The sequence below is a fragment of the Bos javanicus genome, chromosome 5, assembly GCF_032452875.1.
Source record: "Bos javanicus breed banteng chromosome 5, ARS-OSU_banteng_1.0, whole genome shotgun sequence".
Taxonomy (NCBI): domain Eukaryota; kingdom Metazoa; phylum Chordata; class Mammalia; order Artiodactyla; family Bovidae; genus Bos; species Bos javanicus.
Genome location: NC_083872.1, coordinates 34,626,056 through 34,645,593, shown reverse-complemented (window position 1 = coordinate 34,645,593; position 19,538 = coordinate 34,626,056). Strand labels below are relative to the sequence as shown.

At 38.6% G+C, this 19,538-nt stretch overlaps 1 protein-coding gene across 1 annotated transcript in view; it reads left to right on the top strand.

Moving 5' to 3' along the window:
- The window catches only part of LOC133248674 (uncharacterized protein DKFZp434B061-like), a 49,438-nt gene extending 36,767 nt beyond the window's left edge, over positions 1–12,671 (top strand). Inside the window, exon 3 of the mRNA XM_061419039.1 lies at positions 11,114–12,671. The gene's annotated coding sequence lies outside the window, so the exon portion shown is untranslated. The remainder of the gene's footprint in view (positions 1–11,113) is intronic.
- Positions 12,672–19,538: the final 6,867 nt, after the last annotated feature.

The window sequence follows — 19,538 nt, the reverse complement described above, 5'->3', positions numbered from 1 at the left end:
TTGATAAGAAGTCTGGGGTCCCTGAGGAGAAAGGGGTCTGGGGCTCTCCAGAAGGAGAAAAGGACAAACTCTTCTTCTACATTCCTTCATTTTAATCACATAAAACATTTCTTTCTGTAAGCCCAGAGCTGATGATTACACAACAAAATAACTCATCTAAAACTCTGTACTAAGGATTATATAACAACTATGTATCCTGCTCTAGGACATGTTTCTCCTTCTTAAGAATCTTCTGACTAATCCTGTTATTTTAGTATGTTTATTGTGGGAGTGGGTCTGCTGCTGCTGCTGCTAAGTCACTTCAGTCGTGTCCAACTCTGTGTGACCCCATATGGCAGCCCACCAGGCTCCCCCATCCCTGGGATTCTCCAGGCAAGAACACTGGAGTGGGTTGCCATTTCCTTCTCCAATGCATGAAAGTGAAAAGTGAAAGGGAAGTCGCTCAGTTGTGTCCGACTCCTAGTGACCCCATGGACTGCAGCCTACCAGGCTCCTCCATCCATGGGATTTTCCAGGCAAGAGTACTGGAGTGGGGTGCCATTGCCTTCTCCTGTGGGTCTGCTAAGATCTTTCTATTGTTAGTTTTAATCTTGTTATCTTAAAATGTATATTGTGGGAGTGGGTCTGGTAAGACTCTTACAACCTTAGGACATTCTTTTGATTTATTGTAATAACCAATTGAAAAAGTATATAGCTCCCTTGCTAAGACTAGTAAGTGGGGCACGCTCTGTCCTCCTTCTGATGTCTATGTCAGAAGCTTTCTCTGTCCCTTTTTATACTTTAATAAAACTCCGCTACACAAAAGCTCTTGAGTGATTAAGCCTGGTCCCGGGTCCTGAAGCTAAACCTTCTTCAGAGATCTGAGTCGTTCACCATAAGATATTAAGATTTTATATTTAAGTATTAATCCACATTGAATTTATTTTTGTGCATGGTGTGAAACAGTAGTCTAGTTTGATTCTTTTGCATGTAACTGTCCAGTTTTCTCAACAGCATTTACTGAACAAGCTGTATTTTCCCCATCATATATTCCTGTCTGCTTTGTTGTAGATTAATTGAATGCTTTTCCATTATGTTTGCCCATCTTTATTCTTGATAACTTTCCTTGTTCTGAGGTCTTCTGTGTCTAAAACAAATATAGCTATTCCTGCTTACTTTTGATTAGTTTTAGCATGGTATATCTTTCTCCATCTCTTTACTTTTACTGTATATATGTCTTTACATTTAAAGTAGGTTTTGGTGGAGGGGGATTAAGATGGAAGAGTAGGACATGGAGCTCATCTCCCCTAAAAAATACATCAAAATATATCTACATCTTACTCAGCCTCTCTGTACACATCTCTGTATTTGTACTGAATCAAATCCTAGAGACAGAGTTTTGGGTGATGTAAAAAAGGTTAGCTTTATTGCTTTGCCAGGCAAAAGGTGACACACCAGGCTTCTGCCTCAGAAAAACTATGTATCTCAACTCCAGAGAACTTAATGAGGGTTTTTATAACAGTGGGTCAAAGGTGGGGTCTCTGACAAGATTAGGGTGTGAACTGGCTTGCACTCCCTTAATCTCATCTCCTTATCTCAATGAGTACTTTGGTGGCTCAGACTGTAAAGAATCTGCCTACAATGCAGGAGACCCCTGAGGTTCCATCCCTGGGTCAGAAAGATCCCCTGGAGGACAGCATGGCAACCCACTCCAGTATTCTTGCCTGGAGAATCCCATGGACAAAGGGGCCTGGCAGGCTACAGTCTTGATGAGCTTCTTTGATCCCTTTAATCTTGCCTTGAGTGGTTTCTTGGCTGCTTCTCCTTTCATTAGCAACTGTTCCAATCTGCCCTTTGGAACACAAGGAAGGTCATGGAGGCTGAAGTCTTGCCTACAAGAATTGGGAGACAGAAAGGCCTCAATGCCTGAGAGCCCCACAGGGTCCTGCTTGGTTTCATGTGGAACTGATCTCCAGTGGCCTCAGCCGGCAATGGCTTGAAGTGGGGGTTGGGTACCCAGGCAGAGACTGAGGCCAGGTCAGCAGTGAGACCACCAGATCCTAGTCACTAGTCCAGTGATCTATGAAAAAAGCCCTGGCTCTTCTGCTTTACAGAAAAGAATTTCCACAAAAATGGAAAGCAGTGAAGCTAATAGGGGGCTTCCCAGGTGGCACTAGTGATAAAGAACTCACCTGCCAATGCAGGAGACATAAGAGACCCGGATTCAGTCTCTGGGTTGGGAAGATCCCCTGGAGGAGGGCATGGCAACCCACCCAAGTATTCTTGCCTAGAGAATCCCATGGACAGAGAAGCCTGGTGGGCTACAGTCCTTGGGGTCACAAGTGGTTGGACACAACTGAAGCAACTTCACACTTATGCACAAAGCAAGTAGAGTATTTATTTAGTTCAGTTCAGTTCAGTCACTCAGTCGTGTCTGACTCCTTGAGAGATTTCCCAAACTCATGTCTATCGAGTCAGTGATGCCATCCAACCATCTCATTCTCTGTCATCTCTTTTTCCTCCTGCCTTCAATCTTTCCTGGCATCAGAGTCTTTTCTAATGAGTCAGTTTTTCACATCAGTTGGCCGAAGTATTGGAGCTTCAGCATCAGTCCTTCCAATGAACATTCAGGACTGATCTCTTCTAGGATTGACTGGTTTGATCTCCTTGCAATCCAAGGGTCTCTTAAGAGTCTTCTCCAACCACAGTTCAAAAGCATCAGTTCTGTGCTCAGCTTTCTTTATAGTCCAACTCTCACATTCATACATGACTACTATAAAAACCATAGCTTTGACTAGATGGACCTTTGTTGGCAAACTAATGTCTCTGCTTTTTAATATGCTGTATAGGTTGGTCGTAGCTTTTCTTCCAAGGAGCAAGTGTCTTTTAATTTCATAGCTGCAGTCACCATCTGCACTGATTTTGGAGTCCAAGAAATAAAGTCTTTCACTGTTTTCATTGTTTCCCCATCTATTTGCCATGAAGTGATAGATATGGATGCTGTGATCTTCGTTTTCTGAATGTTGAGTTTTAAGTCAGCTTTTCACTCTCCTCTTTCACTTACATCAAGAGGCTCTTTAGTTCCTCTTTGCTTTCTGCTGTAAGTGTGGTATCATTTGCATATCTAAGGTTATTGATATTTCTCCCAGAAATCTTGATTTCAGTTTGTGCTTCATCCAGTCTGGCATTCTGCATGATGTACTCTGCATGTAAGTTAAATAAGCTGGGTGACAATATACAGCCTTGACATACTTCTTTCCCAATTTGGAACCAGTCTGTTGTTCCATGTCTAGTTCTAATTGTTGCTTCTTGACCTGCATGCAGATTTCTTAGGAGGCAGGTCAGGTGATCTTCTATTTCCATCTCTTTCACAATTTTCCACAGTTTGTTGTGATCCACAAAGTCAAAGTCTTTGGCACAGTCACTATAGCAGAAGTACTTGTTTTTCTGGAATTCTCTTGCTTTTTGTATGATCCAACAGATGTTGGCAATTTGATCTCTGGTTCCTCTGCCTTTTCTAATCCAGCTTGAACATCTGGAAGTTCTTGGTTCACATGCTGTTGAAGCCTAATTTGTAAAATTTTGAGCATTACTTTGCTAGCATATGAGATGAATGCAATTGTGCAGTCACTTGAGCATTGTTTGACATTGCCTTTCTTTGGGACTGGAATGAAAACTGACCTTTTCCAGTCCTGTGGCCACTGCTGAGTTTTCCAAATTTGCTGGCATATTGAGTGCAGCACTTTCACAGCATTTTCTTTTAGGATTTGATGCAGCTCAGTTGGAATTCCATCACCTCCACTAGCTTTCTTTGTAGTGATGCTTTCTAAGGCTCATTTGACTTCACACTCCAGGATGTCTGGTTCTAGGTGAGTGATCACATCATCGTGATTATCTGGGTAGTGAAGATCTTGTTTGTGTAGTTCTTCTATTCTTGCCACCTCTTCTTAATATCTTCTGCTTCTGCCAGGTCCATACAATTTCTGTCCCTTACTGTGCCCACCTTTGCATGAAATGTTCCCTTGGTATCTCTAATTTTCTTCCAGAGCTCTCTAGTCTTTCCCATTCTGTTGTTTTCCTTTGTGTTGATTACTTGGGAAGGCTTTTTTTTTTTTTCCAATCTCTCCTTGCTATTCTTTGGAACTCTGCATTCAGATGGGTATATCTTTCCTTTTCTCCTTTCCCTTTTCCTTCTCTTCTTTTCTCAGCTATTTTCATTAGGGGGAAAAATCAGTACAACACGTGAATATACATGGGTGGACTCAGTGAAAGTCGCTCCCTCATGACCATGTGAATCACTTATATGAGGCACTACTTTCTGGGTTTCCTTTGGCCAATTCCTTTTGATTTGCCTGGTTCACAGTTTGTATTTGATATATCTCAGGATCCTCCCATATATGGGCATGCATCTCACCCAAGATCCTCAACAGAAATGCAGATCACTGCAATAGGGACTAGAAACTATAAAGATGAACCAATCAAAAATAGATAACTCATTCACTGAGATAAAAAGCAATCTAGAAGCAATGAATACCTAAACTAAATGACACTGAAGAATGAATATGTGATTTGAAAGATTGGATAATGGACACCACTCAGTCAGAACAGCAGAGAGAAAGATAAAAAAAGAGAAAGAAAGCAACATGTAAGATCTATGGGATAATATAAAACATACTAACTTAGGCATAATAGGGATCCCAGAAGGAGAAAAGAGAAGGAAAGAGATGGAAAATACATTTGAAGAAATTATGACTGAAAACTTTCCAAACCTAAAGAGGGAAGCAGATATCCATGTACAGAAAGCACAGAGGGCCTCAAAGAAGATGAACCCAAACAGACACACACCAAGACATATTATAAAAGTGGCTAAAAATAGAGACAGCTTTCTACAGAGAAAATAAGAGAGTGAGAGGAGAGGTTTCTAAAGGCAGAAAGAGAAAAGCAAAGAGTCAGTTACAAAGGAATCCCATTAATCTATCAACTGATTTCTCTACAGAAACTTTGCAGGCCAGAAGGGAGTGACATGATATATTCAAAATCCTGAAAGGGAAAAACTTGTAAGCTAGGACACTCTACCCAAGTAAGATTATCATTTAGAATAGAAAGGGAGATAAAGACTTTCCCAGACAAACAGAAACTAAAAGAATTCAGCAAAATTAAACCTGCCCTAAAATATTGAAGAGTCTTAACTAAATAGACAACTTAGAAGAAATGGACAAGTTTCTTGAAACACACATCCTGCCAGACTAAGTCAATTAAAAAAACTCACAATTTTAACAGACTAGTCACTAGAAGTGAAATAAAATATGTCATTAAAAAAAATTTCCCTGCAAACAAAAGACCAGGACTAAATAGCTTCACTGGGGAATTCTACCAAACATACTAAGAACTTGTTACCTATCCTTCTTAAACTATTCCAAAAACTTGAATTTGAAGGTACACTCCCAAATTTTTTCTGTGAGGTCACTATCACCCTGATAGTAAATGAAAACAAAGATCTTACAAAAAAATTAGAGATAACTATTTTTGATAGGTATAGATGCAAAAATTCTCAACAAAATAGCAACCCAAATCCAACAATACATAAAAACAATCATACACCATGACCAAACTGGATTCATTCCAGGGACAGAGGGATGCTTCAACATACTCAAAGCAGTAAATGTGATATACCACATTAACAAAAGGAAAGACAAAAATCAAATGACCATCTCAAAGAGCACTTGATGAAATTCAATATCCATTCATGATAAAAACCTCTTATCAAAGTGGAAATAGAGGAAACATATCTCAACTTAATAAAGGCCATTTATGACAAACCACAAGACAAGGATGCCTATTCTTGTCACTTCTATTCAACATAGTATTGGAAGTCCTAGTCACAGCAATCAGACAAGCAAAAGAAATAAAATATACCTAAACTGTAAGAGAGGAGGGAAAATTATCACTATTTGCAGATCACAAGATACTCTATAAAAAACCCTAAAATCTCCACACTAAACTATTAAAACTAATAAATGAATTCAGCAAGGTAGCAGGATACAAAATTAATATAAAAAATCTTGTGTTTCTTTACATTCATAATGAAATATTAGAAAGAGGAAGTAAAAAAAAAAACCTCATTCTGAATCATGTCCAAAAAAATTACCTAGGAATAAATTTAACCAAGGAAGTAAAAGACCTATATGCTGAAAACCGTAAAATATTTATAAAGGAAACTGAAGACAATTCAAAGAAATGAAAAGAAATCTAGTATTCTTGGATGGAAAATTCAATATTTTTAAAATGTCCATACTAACCAACACAATCTACAGATTTAGTGCAATTCCTGTCAAAATACCCAGGACAGTTTTCACAGAACTAGAACAAATAATCATTACATGCAACCACAAAAAGCCCAGAACTGCCAAAGCAATCCTGAGAATAAAGAACAAAGCTGGAGTCATAACCCTTCCAAGACTTCATACCATCCTACAAAGCTGCGGCAATCAAAACAGCATACTTTTTGGTACAAAAACAGACATTTTTGGAACAGATTAATGGAACAGAATAAAGGGTCCAGAAATAAATCCATGCACCTATGGTCAATCAATCTATGGCAAAGAAGGCAAGAATATATAATGGGAAAAAGAGAGTCTTTTCAACAATTGGTGTAGTGAAAGCTGGAAGCTTCATGTAAATCAATGAAATTAGAACATTCTCTCACATCAAAAACAAAAATAAACTCAAAATGAATTAAAGACCTAGATGGCATCATAAAACTCCTAGAAGAGAACATGGGGAAAGCATTCTCTGACATAAATCAGAGCAATGTTTTCTTAGATTATTCTGTCAAGGCAAAAGAAATAAAAACCAAAATAAACAAATGGGACCTAATCAAACTTAAAAAGCTTTTGCACAGCAAAGGAAACTATCAACAAAATGAAAAGATAACCTATAAAGTGGAAAAAAAACGCATGCAAACAATCAGACTAACAAGAAGTTGATATCCAAAATGAACAAACAGCTCATACAACTCAATACTGGAAAAATAAACCCAATCAAAAAATGGGCAGAAGATTTAAACAGACATTTTTCCAAAGAAGTCATACAAGTGGGCAACAGGCACATCAAAAGATGCTCACTATCACTAATCATCAGAGAAATGCAAATCCAAACCACAGTGAGATATCACCTCACACCAGTCAGAATGACTGTCATCAAAATGTCTGCAAATGACAAATGCTGGAGAGGATGTGGAAAAAAGAGAACCTTACTACATTGGTGGTGGAAATGTAAATTGGTGGAGTCACTATGGAAAACAGAATGTAGGTTCCTTCCAGCATTCCCACTTCTGGATATATATCTGGAAGAAATGAAAACTCTAATTCAAAAAGATACATGCACCCCAATGTTCATAGCATCACTATGATAGCCAAGACATGGAAAGAGCCATCAACAGATAACTGGCTGAAGAGGATATGGCATGTATATTACTTGGCCATAGAAAGGAATAAAATATTGCCATTTTCAGCAGCAAGAGATGGACCTTATGCTTAGTGAAATAAATCAGAAAAAGATAAATACTATATGATATGTGGAATCTAAAAAATAATACAAATGAAAAACGTTAGTCACTCAGTCGTGTCCAACTGTTTGCAACCCCATGGACTGTATCCCACCAAACTTCTCTGTCCATGGGATTTCCCGGACAAGAATACTGGAATGAGCAGCTATTTCTTTCTGCAGGGGATCTTCCCTACCCCAAACCTGTGTTGCCTGCATTGCAGGCAGATTCTTTACGATATGAGCCACCAGGGAAGCCCACATAAGCCTCTTTGTTTATTTTAAATATAGATTCAAAAAGCTGGCTTAAAGCTCAACGTTCACAAAAATGAAGAACGTGGCATCCCGTCCCATCACTTCATGGCAAACAGATGGGGAAACAATGGAAACAATGTCACTACAGACTTTATTTTCTTGGGCTCTAAGATCACTGCAGATGGTGATTGTAGCCATGAAATTAAAAGATGCTTGCTCCTTGGAAGGAAAGCTATGACAAACCTAGGCAGCGTATTAAAAAACAGAGACATTACTTTGCCGACAAAGGTCCTAATAGTCAAAGCTATGGTTTTTCCAGTAGTCATTACAGATGTGAGAATTTGATTGTAAAGAAGGCTGAGTACCAAACAATTGATGCTTTTGAACTGTGGCGTTCGAGAAGACTCTTGAGTGTCCCTTGGGCTGCAAGAGATCAAAAAAGTCAATCCTAAAGGAAATCAGTCCTGAATATTCATTGGAAGGACTGATGCTGAAGCTGAAACTCCAATAATTTGGCCACCTTATGCGAAGAGCCGACTGATTAGAAAAGACCTTGATGCTGGGAAAGATTGAAGGCAGGAGGAGAAGGGGATGAGAGGATGCGATAGAGGATGAGATGGTTGGATGGCATCACTGATTCAATGGACATGAGTTTGAATAAGCTCTGGGAGATGGTGAAGGACAGAGAAGCCTGGCATACTGTAGTCCATGGGGTCACAAAGAGTTGGATATGACTGAGCAACTGAACAGCAGCAACAACAACAATGGTAGTTCTATTTTTAATTTTTGAGACATTTCCATACTGTTTACCATGGTGGCTGAGGCAATTGACATTTCCAACAGCAGTGTACAAAGATTCACTTTTCTCCACATTCTTACCAGAAATTTTCTTTGATTTTTGACAGTTTTATTATATTTTGGAGAGTATCTCCTTGAGTTTGTTTGAAGGGCCTATGAGCTTCATGAACTTGGATGTCAAGTCTCTTCACAGCATTATTTCTTTAAATAAGTGTTCCACCCTTTTTACCCTTTCTTCATTTTCCAGGACTCTTAATAATTTGCAGATTTTACTTTTTGGTGGGAACCCAGCCTCCAGGCCCTCTCCCTCTCCTAGAGGATAGGGCTGGGCAGAAACTTTTAACTTCTAATCAGGACTTGGTGTTTCTGGTGACCAGCTCCCACCCTCAAACTATCCAGGAGCCCACCAAGGGTCGCTTAACTAGAACAAAAGACCCTCCTATCACTCATGAATTACAAGGGATTTACAAGTTCAGTGTCAATGACAAGAGTCAAAGACCAAATATTAGAAGAAAAATGCTTTTAATAATCTTATCACTTGGGAAATTATAAGAGGTTTGGGAGCTTGATGCTAGGAAGTAGGGTCAGAGACCAATATATATTTTTTCAATTATTTCGCATCACAGTTGACCCTTGAATAACACAGGTATGAACCATGTTAAGTCTACTTATATGCCATTTCCCCCCATAAACATGTGCCACAGTACCTCACAATTCACAGTTGGTTGAATCCATGCATAAGGAGGGCCAATTGTAAAGTTCTATGCAGATTTTTGACAGTACAAGGAGTCAGCACCCATATCCTTGTGTTGTTCAAGAATCAACAGTAGTTGTCTTACAGCTCTTGGTATTCTGTTTTTTTTTCTGGTTTGTTTTTTCTCTTTGCTTTTCAGTTTTGGAAGTTTCTATTGTGATATCCTCAAGGTCAACTTTTCTTTCCTTGGTTGTGTCTTCATCTCTATTACAGTGCTTTTGACCTCTGGCCCTTCTTTTTAATTCTCTCCTAGAATTTCTATTTCTCTGCTTAAATTGCCCATCTGTTCTTGCACATTATTACTTTATACTAGAGCCTTTATCATATTAATCAGAGTTGTTTTAAATTCCTGGACAGATAATTCTAATATCCTTGCTGCAAATGAGTCTGGTTCTGATGCTTGCTGTTTTTTCAAACTGTCTTTTGCCCTTCAGAATGATTTACAATTTTTTTCTTGATTCAATCTATGCTATATGGTTGTGTCCCTCCAAACACAAAATTTTCCTTCCAAGTGTTGAAAGCATTGTGTTGGTATTTGGAGGTAGAGCCTTTGATTAGATTGTGAGGGTGGAGCCCTTACAAATGGCACCAGTGCCCTTATTCGCATGAATGTCAGTCGCTTCAGTTGTTTCTCATTCTTTGTGACCCTATGAACTGTGGCCCACCAGGCTCCTATTTCCATGGGATTTCCCAGGCAAAAATGCTGGAGTTGCTTGCCATGCCTTCCTCCAGGGGATCTTCCTGATCCCGGGATCGAACTTACATCTCCTGTAGCTCCTGCATTGCAAGCAGATTCTTTACCACTGAGCCACTGGGGAAACCCCTAGTATCTTTATCAGAGACCCCAAAGAGCTCTCTTGACCCTTTTTCCACATGAGGACACAGCCAGAAGATGATTGGTTGTCTGTAAACCAGGAAGTGGGCTCTCACCAGGTACTGAATCTGTTAGCACCTTGATCTTGGGCTTTTCAACCCCCAGAACACTAAGAAATAAATTTCTGTTGTTTATAAGCTAGCCAGTCTATGGCATTTTTGTAATAGTAGTCCAAATGGACTAAGACAAACTAGGTTAAAGTAACTGCTTTAACAGATCTCTAATAATATGGTGGTAAGTTATGGGGAGAAGGGAAGTGTTCTGTAGTCCTAATGATTAGGTCTCAGTCTTCAGTGTGTGTACACATCTGAACTGTGAACTTCACAAGTTCTTTTCAGCCCTCTAATTTCTTCCCAGATGGGACATTATGGCTACAGTGGGCTGGAGTTGGGTATTCCCTTCACCTAGGTGAGTTAGACTCTCAAACTTCAATAGTTTATGCTCTGCCAAAATAGTTTCTCTTCATGGTAGGTTCTGTTAAGAATAGAATGATCTGGCGTAGTTCAAAATGACTTCTTTTTTCTGCCCCTACTGGAAGCATTAAGGTATTTTTCCCCTGTAGCCTCTCTGAAAACCTCTTAGGGCTCCTAGAGTTAAAGCTTATCAAAGTATTAAGACCTGCTCTGTGACCAGGTCTCCTTGGAGCTTTAAACAATCAGAATTATCCACACTGAGCTTTCAGAAATTTATCAGTGATGGTTTTGGTTTTCCTACCCTGGCCATGGCTCCCACTGAGGCTTCTGTGTGTTAGTTTCTGCTCCAGTAAGTTGTATTTGCCTACATCTTTGTATTTGTCTACATCTCTCTTTAATTTGGGGAACAGTGGTTTGCTCTGTGACCTCACTTTGACAGATCTAAAAAGAATTTTTGATTTTTTTGTTTTGTTCTTCTTTTTACTTATTGTCAAGGTGGAATGGCGACTTCCAAACTCTTTATATGTTGGACTGGAAACCAGAAGTTTCATGATATCATTTTAATGATGAAAAAAAGTGACAAAGTAACAAAGAATTGTTGAATAAAAAATAAAATAGTTTACGAGGAAACCAAAATTGAAAAAGACACATGTACCCCAATGTTCACTGCAATACTATTTACAATGGCTAGAACATGGAAGCAATCTAGATATCTGTACACTGACAGATGAATGGATAAAGAAACTGTGGTACATATACACAATGGAATATTACTCAGCCATAAAAAGAACACATTTGTCAGTTCTGATGAGGTGGATGAACCTAGAGCCTGTTATACAGAGGGAAGCAAGTCAGAAAGAGAAAGATAAGTATTGTACACTTACGTATTTTCATGGAATCTAGAAAGATGGTACCGATGAAATTATTTGCAAGGTAGCAATGGAAAAATAGACAGAGAGAACAGACTTATAGACACAGGGAGAGGAGAAGAGAGGGTGAGATATATGGAGAAAGTAACATGGAAACTTTGGAAATTGCCATATGTAAAATAGATAGCCAATGGGAATTTGCTGTATGTCTCAGGAAATTCAAACAGGGGCTCTGTATCAACATAGAGAGGTGGGATGGGGAGGGAGATGTAGGGGGAGAGGTTCAAGAGGGAGGGGATATATGTATACCTATGGCTGATTCATGTTGATGTTAGACAGAAAACAACAAAATTCTGTAAAGCAGTTATCCTTAAAAAATAAATTAAAAAAGTTTTTCAAGATAAAATTAAATAGTTTAAAATCCAAATATTATCCCTCTGAATACTTCACATATTGTCAGTATTTGATTTAAATATTATTCCTCTGTAAGAAAAAATGATTTGTTGCTGCTTCCCTCTAATTGAGCATAGAGATACTCAGCTTGAGATATGGGCAAATTTCTTGCCGGTGGAATTACAGGTTCTGAGTCTAGCTCAGTGATTATTACTCAATCTACCTTGGGTCTAGCCCTCTGAACATATTTCTGTATCCTACAGAGAGAAAACTAAATGGCTTTGAGTAAAAACTGAAAGAGCTGTTTTACTAAAATCTTTAATCCATTGGGTCCCAAACATCTTTGACACTGCACTCAGAGTAAGTTAGGAATCTGAGGGGACCATCTGCCTATCTCTGCAATGGACAACAATGCAGCTTGGGCACCTTGAGAGCTAAGGGTATTTATCTGTGGAAAACTGCTGTGCCTGGCAAAGCTGTAGGAGAGACTATGAAATGCAGAGGAACAGCATGTGATGGTATTAAGTTCCCACCAGTGCTCAGTATGGTAGTAATAGTCATCAGCAAAGAATTGCTTTGTTAGTAAGAACAGTAGGAGGGGGTTTTTCATTTTTTTGTAGTTTATAGAATATACATGATAGGAGTTTAGAACAAGTGAGACATCCTAGAAATACTTATTGGGTACTTTGCAAGGAACCAGAGACTCCACATCATCAGTAGGCAGTAACTAGGAAGTAAAATTTGAATCTTAATAAAAATGTGACAGTGTGACATAATTTGTGATGTCAAGTGAAATTATCTACTCAGTATCTTGACATGTAAACTCTTTCTACCCTTGTTACTATTAGTAAGAAATAGCAGATTTTTTTTCCCATAAAAAGTTGTTGTAAAGTTGTTACACATGTGTGAATGATGCAAATAAGTAAAAGAACCTCTGCTAAAATGACATATAATCAGCTAATAAGGGCATAAAGTAAAACTCATGTTGACTTATGATAGTGTCAAAGGGGTAAAGCATGCCAATATTTATTACCTATAAGTCACAATATGCTACTTTCAAAATGAGTTTTGTATTAGTTGTATTTTTTTTTTTAAAAGGACTTATCCTAGTTTCTTTTAAGGAAATTGAAGAATGACTCACTTCACTCCAAACACATTTGAAAATAAATGCAATTCTAAATTAGAGCCTACCAACATTAACACCATTCCTTCCAAATTAAAACATACAAAGGAAATTTTAATAGCATCCAGCTGAAAAAAGTTCTCATTATAGAACCTGTGAGAGTTTCCGTGTTTTAGAGGAATAAGGAAATGTGATGTTAATTGACTATAAAATGCTACTTTGCCATATTGTCTCCTGAGGAAGATATTGAATAGATGCTTTTCTTTAAGTTAGAGATCAAGTTATTTCAAGTGGAATCCCCACTGATTATTTTAGTATCTTATTGTTTTAGTTCTAACCCTTAACATTTCCTGAAGATTCTGAAATATCTAGTACTAAAGAGAAGACACTAAAATTTACACTGCTCCAAGAAAGAAATGAGCATTCAGTTCAGTTCAGTCTCAGTCATGTCCAACTCTTTGTAAACCCATGAATCATAACATGCCAGGCCTCCTTGTCCATCACCAACTCTTGGAGTTTACCCAAACTCATGTCCATCGAGTCAGTAATGCCATCCAGCAATCTCATCCTCTGTCGTCCCCTTTTCCTCCTGCCCCCAATCCCTCCCAGCATCAGAGTCTTTTCCAATGAGTCAACTCTTCGCATGAGGTGGCCAAAGTATTGGAGTTTCAGTTTCAGCATCAGTCCTTCCAATGAACACCCAGGAGCAACCCCACGTCCAAGGAGTGGTGGCTGCATGGGCACAGGAGGGCCAAGAGGAGCTACTCCACTTTCAAGGTCACAAGGGGCGACTTTGTCCAAGGTTAGGAGCAGTGGCTGCACTTTGCTGGAGCAGTCGTGAAGAGATACCCCACGCCCAAAGTAAGAAAAACCCAAGTAAGACAGTAGGTGTTGCGACACACTGGCCATAATCACAGAAAACCAGCCAATCTGATCACACGGACCACAGCCTTGTCTAACTCAATGAAACTAAGCCATGCCGTGTGGGGCCACCCAAGACAGATGGGTCATGGTGGAGAGGTCTGACAGAATGTGGTCCACTGGAGAAGGGAATGGAAAACCACTTCAGTATTCTTGTCTTGAGAACCCCATGAATAGTATGAAAAGGCAAAATGATAGGATACTGAAAGAGGAACTCCTCAAGTTGGTAGGTGCCCAATATGCTACTGAAGATCAGTGGAGAAATAACTTCAGAAAGAATGAAAGGATGGAGCCAAAGCAAAACTAATACCCAGTTGTGGATGTGACTGGTGATAGAAGCAAGGTCTGATGCTGTAAAGAGCAATATTGCATAGGAACCTGGAATGTTAGGTCCATGAATCAAGGCAAATTGGAAGTGGTCAAACAGGAGATGACAAGAGTGAACGTTGACATTTTAGGAATCAGCAAACTAAAATGGACTGGAATGGGTGAATTTAAATGAGCATCATTTCCTTTTAAATTGTGATAAAAGTAAAAGTTTTGAGCTTTCTTGCTTGCTTGAGAAATCATTCTGAGAAGTTTGACTAATTTGAAAGCAGGAACATTAATTATGTGACAACCCTGAATTGTCCTTTAAGCTGAAGAAATTCTTACAGTCCTTTAGAGGAATCCTTTGTCACTATGTTTTTTGTTTTTCCCCTCAGATTTACTCAATTTTCCCAGAGACATCAGAATAAGTATGTGTTGTGCTGTTCCAAGTCGCTTCAGTTGTCTCTGACTCCGCAATCCTGTGGACTATAGCCTACTAGGCTCTTCTGTCCATGGGATTTCCCAGGCAAGAATGCTGGAGAGGATTGCCATGCCGTCCTTCAAGGGATCTTCCCAACCTAGATATAATCCACTGATTTTTGACAAAAATATAAAGGCAGCTCAACGGAGAAAGAAAAATCTTTTCAACAAATATTGCCGGAACAATTGGACATCCATATGCAAAAAAAAAAAAAAGTGAACATAGACATAGACCTTACACCCTGCACAAAAATTAACTTTAAGTGGATTCTAGACCTGAATACTAAAATGCAAAACTGTAAAATTTGTAGAAGAAAACATATGAGACAATATACATGATTTTTAGTTTGGTGATAAGATTTTTGATAAAACACTGAAAGCATGATCCATGAAAGAAAAAAGATGAATTTGGGCTTCATTAAAATTCATTTTTTGCCCTGAAAAAAGACTGTTAAAGAATGAAAAGACAGATCATTTTCTTAGAAAATATATTTGCAAATCACATATCGAATAGAGGACTTGTAGTCAAACTAGTCCCTTGGACTGCAAGGAGATCCAACCAGTCCATTCTAAAGGAGATCAGTCCTGGGTGTTCTTTGGAAGGAATGATGCTAAAGCTGAAACTCCAGTACTTTGGCCACCTCATGCGAAGAGTTGACTCATTGGAAAAGACTCTGATGCTGGGAGAGATTGGGGGCAGGAGGAAAAGGGGACAACAGAGGATGAGATGGCTGGATGGCATCACCGACTCAATGGATGTGAGTTTGAGTGAACTCGGGGAGATGGTGATGGACAGGGAGGCCTGGAGTGCTGCGATTCATGGGGTCGCAGAGTCGGATGTGACTGAGCGACTGAACAGAACTGAACTGAGTCGAAATATAAAAAGAACTCATAAAATTTAACAATAAGAAGAGCAATTTAAAAATAAGCCTTAAGAGAGTATCAGTAAAATGACAGACAACCCCAAAAGTCCATCCCTTAACAAAAGCAATGAATGCTGCTGCTGCTAAGTCGCTTCAGTCATGTCCGACTCTGTGCGACTCCATAGATGGCAGCTCACTAGGCTCCCCCATCCCTGGGATTCTCCAGGCAAGAATACTGGAGTGGGTTGCTATTACCTTCTCCAATGCATGAAAGTGAAAAGTGAAAGTGAAGTCACTCAGTCATGTCCAATTCCTAGTGACCCCATGGACTGTAGCCTACCAGACTCCTCCATCCATGGGATTTTCCAGGCAACAGTACTGGAGTGGGTTGCCATTGCCTTCTCCGAAAGCAATTAATAAGCTGGCAAAAACTATCAGAATAAACTTCTGGGGGAATGTGTAATCTAAACAAAAGCTCACAGCAAGTAGAACAATCATATATATATGTATATATATATATATATATATTATATATATATATAAGTTTACTGAAAAGATGAAGTCATAAGGGTGAGGCCCTGATCTGACAGAGGTGCCACATATTTCTCTTAAGGCATGTATGCACAGAAAAAAGGCCAGGCAAGGACATAGCAAGAAGGTGTCATCTGCAAGTTGATAAGGGAAGCCTCACCAGAAACCAACCCTGCCTGACACTTCTATCTTGTACTTCAAGCCTCCACAACTGTAAGAAAAATTAATTTCTTTTGTTCAAGCCACCCTGTCTGTGGTATTTTGTTATGGTAGCCCTAGCATGGAGAAGGCAATGGCACCCCGCTCCAGTACTCTTGCCTGGAAAATCCCATGGATGGAGGAGCCTGGTGGGCTACAGTCCATGGGGTCGCTAAGAGCTGGACACGATTGAGTGACTTCACTTTCACTTCTCACTTTCATGCATTGGAGAAGGAAATGGCAACCCACTCCAGTGTTCTTGCCTGGAGAATCCCAGGGACAGAGGAGCCTGGTAGGAGGCTGTCTATGGGGTCACACAGAGTCAGACACGACTGAAGCGATTTAGCAACAGTAGCAGCAGTAGCCCTAGCAATCTAAAATGACCAAGAATTTTATACCCAGCAAAACTATCCTTCAGGGATAAAGAAATTAAGACATTCCCATATAAACACAGAGAGTTAATAAACCTTCTCTGAAAGAATGCTGGGCTTCTATAAAAAGCTGAATAGGATACATTCAATTAAAACACTGACTTTTTTTCAGTTTGATTTTGAGCTTATGATATTCAGTATCAACATTAAATAATGACATTTGCACTGTAGATTCAGTTCCAAAATTTAAGAAACAATACTACCTCATAAAAAAGCCATCAACTCAGCTTTAGTAGGGACTTTTTTCATTTGATACTTGAACAGAGTATATTTTTAAAGTTCAAGGTTGGCTTTCTAGTGCCCTAAGCCCTAAATGATTCATAACTTTCTTTACTTTAGGCCTTATAGAATTTGCCGCCTTCTTGGCAGACTTTCTGAAAACTAAAGCCACTTACCATTTAAAAAATTTTAGTTGTTAAGCTGATACTTTTTAAATTCTTGTTTTTTTTTTTTCTTTTTTCTCTCATTCTTTGCAAAAAATATACTTCCTAGTATTGAATGTATATCAGGTGACTTAAGCAGGGTTAGTTTAAAAAAATTTTTTAGTATTAATTTAATTTTTTCTAATTGAATGTATCCTCTTCAGCTTTTGATAAAAGCTATGGCTGCACATTCTGCAACCTATTTATGAAACGATTTATTATGACCAGAATTTGTGGCTAAAAAATAATCATCTGGTGGATGGAGAAAATGTGACAATTCATAGAATGGAATACAATCTTCCAATAAAAATAGACAGAGCTACTGACATACATGCTCTGAATGAATTTCAAAACCATTATGTGGGATGAAAGAAGCCAGACACAAAAGAATACCATAGGATTCCAATTATAGAAAACTCTAGGAAAAACAATCATACTGAAGTGACAAAAATCCATCAGTAGTTGCCTGGGCTGGAAAAAGTAGAGGAGAAACTATACAAGTTACAAGCTTTTATAGCTATATATTTTTTTAAATATTTTATTTATTTATTTGGCTGTTTCAGGTCTTAGTTGCAGTGTGTGGGATCTGGTTCCCTGATCAGGAATTGAACCAGGGACTCTTGCATTGGGAGTATGGAACCTTGGCTACTGGACCATCAGTGAAGTCTCTTGTAACTATATCCTGATATTTATTTACATTGCTGTATTTATATATTAAGAGTCTTCAAACTGCACACAAAAATATACCTCAATAACATTTATTTAAAAAAAAAAAAAAAAAGAATGCTGGGCTTCCCAGGTGGCTCAATGGTAAAGAATCCACCTACCGATGCAGGAGATACTAGAGACACAGGTTTAATACCTGGGTCAGGAAGATCCCTTGGATGAGGAAATGGCAATCCACTCCAGTATTCTTGCCTGGAAAGTTCCATGGACAAAGGAGCCTGGTGGGCTACAGTCCATACCGACACAACTGAGTGACTGAGCGTGCATAAGAATGCTAAAAGGACTCCTCTGGCTGAAATGAAAGGACACTAAACAGTACTTCAAGTTCACTTAAAGAAATAAAGAATATTTGTAAAGATGACCACACAGATAAATATAAAGATAGTATTAATTTATTTGGGGTCTCTAACTCTTTTTTCTATAAGATCTAAAAGACAAATGTGCAATACAATAATTATAAGTAAGTGTATGTTAATGAGCACACAGTGTATAAAGATGTAATATGTGATAATATAAAAGGGATGAAGCCATATAGAAGCTAAATTTTTGTATACTGTAAAACTAACTTGAATTTGAACTAAGTTCTTATAAAGTAGGATATTAGTTGTAATCATCAGGCAATCATTAAGAAAACAACTAAAAATATATAGTTTGAGAACTGATAAAGGAGTCAAAACAGTACACCAGAAAATTACAATGAAAAACAATAAAAGACAGGAAGAGAGGAATTGAGTTGGGGGGGTGGGGGAAGATATGATGTAAGGAAAAATGATAGAAGTAATTCTTTCCTCAGGCTTCCCTAGTCACCCAGTGGCAAGGAATCTGCCTGACAAAGCAGGAGATGTGGATTTGATCCCTGGATTGGGAAGATCCCCTGGAAAAGGAAATGGCAATCCACTCCACTATTCTTTCTGGGAAACCCAATGGACAGAGAAATCTGGTAGGCTACAGTCCTGTCTTTATGCTGTCTATAAAATACTCACTTTAGATCTAAAAACACAAATATGCTGAAAATGAAAGAATGGAAAAGATACCATGTAATTAATAAGCGAAAGAGAGTTGGGGTGGCTATACTAATAACAGATCAAACAGACTTTAACTCAAAAATTGCTTCTAAAGACAAAAGACATTATCTGTCAATAAATGGTGACTCTATTAAGAAGATATAATAATTGTAAGTATATATGCACCTAGCAACAGAGACCCCAAATATGTGAAGCAAAATATACAGAATTGAAGGGAGAAATAGATTTTATCATCTTACTTTCAAAAATGGATAGAACAACTAAACAGAATATCAAGAATTAAATAGAAGACATAAAGAACATTATAAAACAACTAGATGTAACAGACATACAGAACACTCTACGCAATAGCAGAAGAATCCATGTTCTTACCTTATCAAATGCACATGGGTTATTCTACAGGATAGGTCACATGTTATACAGCAAAGCAAGTCTTAGCAAATTTAAAGTAATAGAAATCATTCAAAATATCTTCTCCAATCATGACTGAAAGAAAGTAGACAAGAGGCAGAGGGGAGCAGAGGACAGGAGTGGCCAATGCCCTCACCCCCTCTCCTCTCTGTGACCCCTTGCCCTGCCCTTCCAGGGATTGTAAGCCTTCTCCCTCGATGGTCCTTCTTGCTGTCCTC